This window comes from Pinus tabuliformis, chromosome J (assembly GCF_031772625.1).
Source record: "Pinus tabuliformis cultivar Carrire ecotype Pingquan chromosome J, CPIR1, whole genome shotgun sequence".
Classification (NCBI taxonomy): Eukaryota; Viridiplantae; Streptophyta; class Pinopsida; order Pinales; family Pinaceae; genus Pinus; species Pinus tabuliformis.
This window is the reverse complement of record NC_142295.1, coordinates 505,066,221-505,074,522: the sequence shown is the minus strand read 5'-3', so window position 1 is coordinate 505,074,522 and position 8,302 is coordinate 505,066,221.

Genomic DNA, 8,302 nt, shown 5'->3' with positions numbered 1-8,302 from the left:
TGTATGGAGGAAAACTCAAAGAACTTTATTAAAATAAAAGGGAGAATTACAACCCAGTTGTCTAATCCAACATCATCCTCCCGGAATAAAAGCCCTCTTCACCTCATGAAAAGCAAGATCACCCAAAAATACAATGTTGTTTCTCAGATAAAAACTATTAGCACTTCCTTACAAATTACAAAATTCCAGCCTCTAGATCTCTCAAATGAGGGATCCATTTATAGATGTCTGCAAGGGTGTGAGTCATCTTTGGGTTTTTGATTAGTGTCATTCCACTTGTGTTCTTGGTTCCACTTGGAGATTTCATGGATCTCTTACTCATCCCTGGGCGAATTCAGAGAGGCAAGTGTCATAGGAGAAGTTTCTAGAATATTCTATGAGCATCCACTTAGCAAACTATCTCAGACATTTGTTCATCCTTGCTCATCGCACCCCACAGAAGGCCTACTTAGTATACATTGCACCTGGCTAGTGTAGAAGTCAGTATGCATCGCACCTGGCTAGTGTATAAGTCAGTATGCATCGCAGCTGGCTAGTGTAGAAGTCAGTATGCATCGTACCTTGACAGTGGAGCAGTCAGTATGGTCCAGTTTTGGCCAGTTCTGAGTGGTTTTTCAGGGGGAACTTTTGGGGAGTGATGTAATAAGTTGACCATGATTATTTACGGTATGAAACAACACTTTTACGGGTTAAAGAGCCCTTGGTTTATCGACATATAAGATTGGGGTTGCAATGCCCAAATATGTCTATAAGAGTTGCCCCCAAAAGCATGAAGTCGTAAATCTTTTTATGTTGAGTGAAATGCTTTATCATGAGGATCTGAGGTATTCAAACTGGAAGGTGACTTGTATAAGATACAATACAACATATCATCATCATATTATTTTCATGATCTAGTTGAGGTGGGCATTCCCATGCTCAACTTTATAAATTCATTTTCATGTACATAGGACAGATAGTCGTCTGCAGTTGCAGACTAATGGTTCTTTATATGTAGAGTCATCATCCCTAGCTTGGATGATCATATGTGCAGCTTTCATTTACATTTGATGTCTTTATATTCCTGAATATATCACATCCCAGATAGATGAAACTAGATCTGGGGTCTTCAAACTCATTCAACCTTCACTCGATGTACAAGTCGATCCATGTGAAAAGATGTCTTGAAGTCGAACATGGAAAGACATCACCTGATTACCAACCAATAATGTAAGCCATTAATAGGAGCGAGAGAAATCACCAATAATGATAATGACCCTGAAGGTACTACAGTACAATTCATGTGGTGCGAATATATGATTCGATGTCGAACACCACGCAAAATCTTTTGGTCGAAGGCCATTGATGTAAACCTGGCGCCGAAAGTGAGAAGCTTGCCATTGAGGCATGCAAGCTTCAAAGTACTGGAAGGGTTGTTTCTAAGTCAACTTCTTGGATAACGAGCTGATGTCGACAAGAAGTGACCCGTCATAGGAGGGCCTTAATTTATCCCACATCTATGACATGAAATGAAGAAAATGATTTTCTGGAGGTGAAAATGATTTGATGATACAAGGTTTAGGAATGGCAGTCATGAAAAATGGAGGGTGAAGGTATTGCAGTGGATGAGGCATTAACTAGGTGGTGAATTCTCTAAATGACTTCTCTTGAACATATCGGCGACATTGAGATGGATTGGTAGTGTTAATCCCAAAAGATGGATGGTATGGAGGACCAATGGTGATATGACCGGTGAACGGAATAACCCAACCCGACTTAATCATGGTGATGGAGTGAAGGTGTCATGTTCAAGAGCGACTTGCTAGCAATAAAATTCTTCAATTTGTCTTCCCTTTCTTCCCAGTCATTGCTGACCAATACCTCTTTGTTTTTGTCAAGATTGAGGAGGATAACATATTCTTGTTCTATAATTTTCCCTTTAGGAAAACCTGTTGCTATGTTTTAGCAAGTCTAATGACAATGAAACTTGTTCTTGTTTGGGTGGACAAGTTTATCGCTATTGTTTTGATGAGTTTAACGACAAAGATAACTTGGTCCTTTTCATGTTTATAGAGTTTGAAAAGGGACAAAAAGGAAACTCCAGTAGTTATTTTTCGTAGCATAATCCCTTAAGTCTGAAAAAGATTAAAATAATACAGAAGGGATGTCTTTTCCGATCACTTTAGCGAGCAAAAAAAGACAATTGCTCGATCTTTTTTGTGGGATAATCCCTTAGGTGTGAAAAAGATTTAAAATTTATAGGAGGGATGGCACTTCCAATCACTTTAGTGAGTTGGAGAGGCCAATAGCTCGACAATCTTTTCATATTTAGTGAGTCTCAAAGGATTTTGAGGGAGACTCGTTTTTTTTAGGAACGAGTGGCGTTTAGGGTAGCGACTGGTTCTGGGTAATCTTGGAACTTCTCAAAACATGGTGATGTGAAGAGGGTGGTTAACAGGACCACTCATCGCAGTTGTTCCTCAAAAAGGTAAACAATCAAGTGGAAGCGTATGATTGGCCAAAAGAATGGAGTTGATGGCAGGAACACAACCAAGGATCAAAAGGCTAATATGATGCAATCACAAAGGTTATTTATTGAGGGTGGATTCATTTTTAACGAGCTTGAATAGGAGAAACTATGCTCAATGGTAGGTTTATTTTTTAACGAGCTTGAACCATGCGATAACATCTCTCATAAGAGTGTGGGTTCATTTTTTAACGGGCTCGAACCTTGCGGAAAGTATGCTTAGTGCCTTTTTATGTAGGCTAAAAACGACCAAACTACAAAGCTAAGAAAACACTAAAAACCTAAGGAACTACTAAGGTTAGGTAGGATAGTTTCATCAGCAATTTTAGACAAAACCCTTCCTTTGCTCCGTCTACAGCGCAGACATTTTCGGACCAATCACCTAACTTAAAAAGTTGAAAAACTAAAAAGAAAAAAAAAACTAAAAAGCTAAAATATGAAATTGGTCATTTTTCGCTTGCATAAAAAGGTTTTCGTGCCCCCAAGCGTCAGGAAAAGGAGAGTCTCCTGGTAACCATATGGAAGTCACTACGGTTCAGTAGGATTGTTTTGTCAACACAGCTGACAAAACACTCCCTTGGCTTTGTCCATTAAATAGACAAAGGTGAATGGTGTGAGATAACACTTCCAATCACATAACCTATAGGGAAACCTATCTTTTTAGTTGGGTTCATCTCAAAATAGACAAGGGTGCATGCCCCTAAGATTTGTTACATTTACCAGACTACTCGCAGTAATTAGGTGGATGGAATGAAGGTTGAAGAGACACTCTTGATGCAAAAGGACCATTTAGAGATGATGTTTGACTTGAAGCTGTGTTTGAACTGGGAAATGAAAGCTGGTCAACAGTGACAATTTTGCCTTCATGCGGGAAACACATCACTCGAAAGAGTGTTGAAACAATAGCTTCCATTTTGTAAACATAGTCACGTCCGAGGAGTAGATTGTAATCTAACGGTCATTGGACTACCATCACATTCAAGTGAACGGTTTTCCTTCTCAAAGTTATCAGCAAGTTAGGAAGGATCCCTAATGGTCGAGTGGCTCCTTTGTTAAAGCCTAACAAATTTTGTGTAATAGGCATAAGCGATGGCGAACCAAGTGCTTTCCAAGTAGTTGAGGAAAGGATACTCACTAAAACCCCTTCATCTATGATAGTGCCAGACACAATCATTTTGTAAACTTGTACTATGATCTATAATGGTACATTAGAAGGAAGGCAGGATCTTGCTAGTCGATTCCAATCAAAGGAAGTAACCGGACTGCTTGGAGGGGGTACCAAATAAATGGTTGAATTAACCCCTTGAGTCGTGGGAACTGGGGGATTCTCTTCTCATTGTGAAGGAATGGTTGGATTGCCCCCAAGTTCATCAGACTCTAAAGTGACAAAAAGAATTTGAACAATATCGTTCTCACACTCTTTAGGAATGATATCTTCTAAAGGTGGACCTTCTGAAGGCAAGACTGGGTCAAATGCCATCTCGACCTACTGACTTTGGTCCGGTATGGACTCATAAGATTCACTTTCAATGATAGGTGTTTCGACCGACGGTTGAGTTATGTCAGTCGGATTTTCAACTAGTAAAGTACTTGAGGTGAGTTTCTTGTCTCCAGATGGAAGTCGCTGTGGTGAAGCAGGACGATTATGCAAGAATCTTTTGGCCTCTTCCAAAAAAGGACAATGGGGAAGGTGATGGTCCCCTTCACATAATCCACATGGAATTTTGACCTTTCCTTTCTGTCCAGGAACTTCATTTTCACTAGTTGATGGCATGTTGGCAACATGATCACTGGAGGTTGATGACACCGGACGGTGCGAACAGGGAGACCATTCTCTCAAGATTCACGGAAGGTAAGGACAATCTCGATGAAAATGGTTTCCTCCGAAAATTACACAAGGATATCTAGGAGATTTGGTGTGTGGATTTTCACCAAATGATTCATGGTTTCCCCCTTTCTTAACTGAGTTCTTCTTCTTCTTCTCCCTCTTCTTCTCAGCTACTTGGTTACTAGTATCACTATTTTCACCAAGCGAAGAAGAATAAGGGGAGGGAGAAACAAACGAAGAAGGAGGCGAAGGGTCAACTTCAGTGTCAACTGGTTGCTGATTCAATTGCTGAGGAATAACGTTATTTTGAACCATAGAGGTTGAGAACATCCACACTGACAGGCCAATATTCAAACCTGGCAGAGACAATGTGGCCATATGAGGATCACCAATATTTCCCCAAGAAGAAAATGGACTAGGATTCCCCTCAAGAGGGATTCCATGATTGGTGGACTCCATTATCTCAGCCTAAGATCAATGAAGGAACATGGATGTTATTCCGAAATTAATAAATTTTAATGATTCTTTCACACAACTTTTCTTTTTCAATTTTTAAGAGTAAAGAAAAAGCTAAAGATGACTCTAGTCCCCTTAGATTTTTAATGAGCCTGAAGTGGCAAGTGCTTAGATGGACCTTTTCTTTTAAGGAGTCGAAATGGAATGAAAGTGACTACTCTAGAAATCTAGATAGAGGGATTACCAAATCAATCGCAAAACTACAAAATACACCTTGGTGATAAATTAAAGAGAAATTACCAAGGACTTATGTACAATAGTCAATCTTCCCGAATGCTGTGTTTAGTGCACTGCGATCGATAGGGCAGTAGACATGGCTTCCTATGGATAAAGGATATAAGACTATTTTGGTCTCCGAATATATACTCAAAGATATGGGGAGAAAAAGTCCATGCTATCACTTGTCGTATCAAAGAGGAGGAATCACCCAACCTTCAATGAAAACGACAATTACTAGATTTTACGATGCTGGAACACGTCTCTAGCCTAGACCTCTAGATGTGTTGCATTAGGTTCCAAAGCATTGTTAAGTTCATTGAAATTTATTTTAGAGTTGATCTTGCTTAGAAGTTTGCCTTTCAATGGTTCACCGCATGATGTAGATGTAAAATTCCTAAATATGTAGTCTAAAATGATAAACAATCGTTGTTTATTTTTAGCAATGAAAATCCTAGCTACTAAGGAAAGAAGATTACGATTCTTTCAAACAAAGAGCAAAGAGCATACACTAAATGCACTTTTCCTAAATAATTTTTTGCACACAACCTAAATGCAAATGCAAATGCATGTATTTTTTTTTTGTTCCCTTAATGTGAGAAATGCAAAAAGGAAAAGTAAGTATAGATCTGCAATATTTTCTTCAAAGCAACATCTCGACAATTTCTTTTTCAAAATGAAAGGAAGAATTAAATGACACTTTTCAATTTCGAATAGAAGATTCTTTCGACACTTCAAATATCAAAAAATCAAATCAAATACATGACAAAAAATTCAATCGACTTATCTAGAGAAGGAAGACTTTATGACACTCCTCTTTTTGACACAAAACAATAGTTACAACTCTTTTTACACCAAAACAACAGACCGATTTAAACTTTTGAAAAAGGATTGTAAATGATGGACAAATACATAAAAACATTTACTAATCCTAATCAATGGAGGCTGGTCTATGTAATGCAAGGAGGCTTTAGCAATGAGATAATGTTCATAAGCAGCAAAAACAATTAAAGAGAGCTGAAAACAAAGACAAAAACCCCAAATTTCAAGGAGAGAAATAGGATTACTCAGTCATCGCACCTGTGCTTCACAGAAACAAGGATGCATCTCACTTGCTACAGTCGGGAAGTGCAGTGCATATTGGTTTCCAGTGACAAACAATGCGATGGGCCAGGGAGCGCAACTGAGATGGGTTTTGGCTTAGATTTGTAACTGATTTCAATGAGTTAAGTTGAGATATTATGGACAATAAAGAACAAAGTACAGGGATATGATCTTGAGAGGTTACTGGGCTACCAAAAGGGAATCTAGAATGCTTGTAAGTCAGATGTTCAATTCATAAATTAAACCGGAGATTGACTGAAGCAACATTCATCTACTTTGCAATTGCAGAGCAAGAGCAATTCGAAGGCTATCTAGCTAACTTTAGGCTCTGTCTATAGTTTATAAAGCAAACAATCAACAACAAACAAAAAAACTATTCACTCCCCAGTGGAATCACCATTTTGTTTCCGGAAAACTAGTGTCTTTTCGATCTACTAGTCCCACTAGGATTGGCAGTTATCCTAGAAAGAAACAATCAAAGAAATTTGCGATTTTCGCTATGTATGATAGATAAGAGAGAAGCAAAGGGACCAACCTAGATCTTCTACTTGACTCCTTTCTTGATTTCTCTCCCCCTTGATAGAGCTCGCAACTCCTCTCCTACTTGTCCCGCTTAGAGAATACCTGTAGAAACAAAGTAACAAAACACCATCAAAGCATCTTGATCTATTATATCATAAACAATGTAGAATTAGAAATACATTGAACATACAATAGCATTCACAAATAACAAGATTCACAAATACACAACTGTATGGAGGAAAACTAAAAGAAATTTATTAAAATAGAAGGGAGAATTACAATCGAGCTGACTGATCCAACATCATCCTCCCAGCATCAAAGCCCTCTTCACCTCATGAAAAGCAAGATCACCCAACAATACAATGCTCTTTCTCAGATACAAACTATGAACACTTCCTTACAAATTACAAAATTCCAGCCTCTAGATCTCTTAGATGAGGGATCCATTTATAGATGTCTGCAAGGGTGTGAGTCATTTCTAGGTTTTTGATTAGTTTCATTCCACTTATTATTCTTGGTTCCACTTGGAGATTTCTTGGATCTCTTACTCATCCCTGGGCGAATTCAGAGAGGCAAGTGTCATAGGAGAAGTTTCTAGAAGATTCTATGAGCATCCACTTTTTAAACTGTCTCGAACATTTGTCCATCCTCGCTCAGCACACCCCACAGAAGACCTCTTCAGTATGCATCACACCTGGCTAGTGTATAAGTCAGTATGCATCGCACCCTGATAGTGGAGCAATCAGTATGGTCCGGTTTTGGCCAATTCTAAGTGGTTTTTTAGGTGGAACTTTTGGGGAATGATGTAATCAGTTCACCATGATTCTTTAGGGTATGAAACAACAATTTTAGGGGTTAAAGAGCCCTTGGTTTATCGACATATAAGACTGGGGCTGCAGTGCCCAAATATGTCTATAACACATCCTAAGTAGCCTTGACCATGGTTAGGGGTGGAGGCTAAAGCTTCAACCCCGACATATAACGTATAAGGATGAGGCCTCAAACATTTCTATAGGATATTTTACCTTAAGAGGATATGGGATCTACTGGAAGTATTTTAGAGCTATATTCTAGTTATGGGGCCTTAAATATAATTATGGGAGGAAGAAATAACCATAGGCCCTCAAGAAATATTTTAAGCATTTGGGGACAAGGGTGTCACATCAAACATGTTCCTCAGTGACCTAAACATGGATAGGGGAAGAAACATGAACCTTAATGTACATTTTAAACCTTTAGTAGTGGTTTAATACACATATAGATTCTTAAAAAACAAAAAAATAAATAATGGAAATCACACATATACATAAATATTTTCGATGGAAACCCAAACTAGGAAAACCATCAAACTATTTAGAGCCACACCTCCAATTTTTATCATTAATCAACTTCATTGTATATAATATAATATATAAGATCTTGCAACATCCAAAACATTTTATGTAACCATATAACTTCCTTACTTGCATGATTGGCTACCATGTATTCAACTTCTACAGTTGATAGTGCCACAACAATTTATCTCTTACTCATCCAAGTAATTTCCCCTCCAATCAGGTTGAACACATAACCACTTGTAGATATTTTGAAATCCAAATTTCCAACCCAAT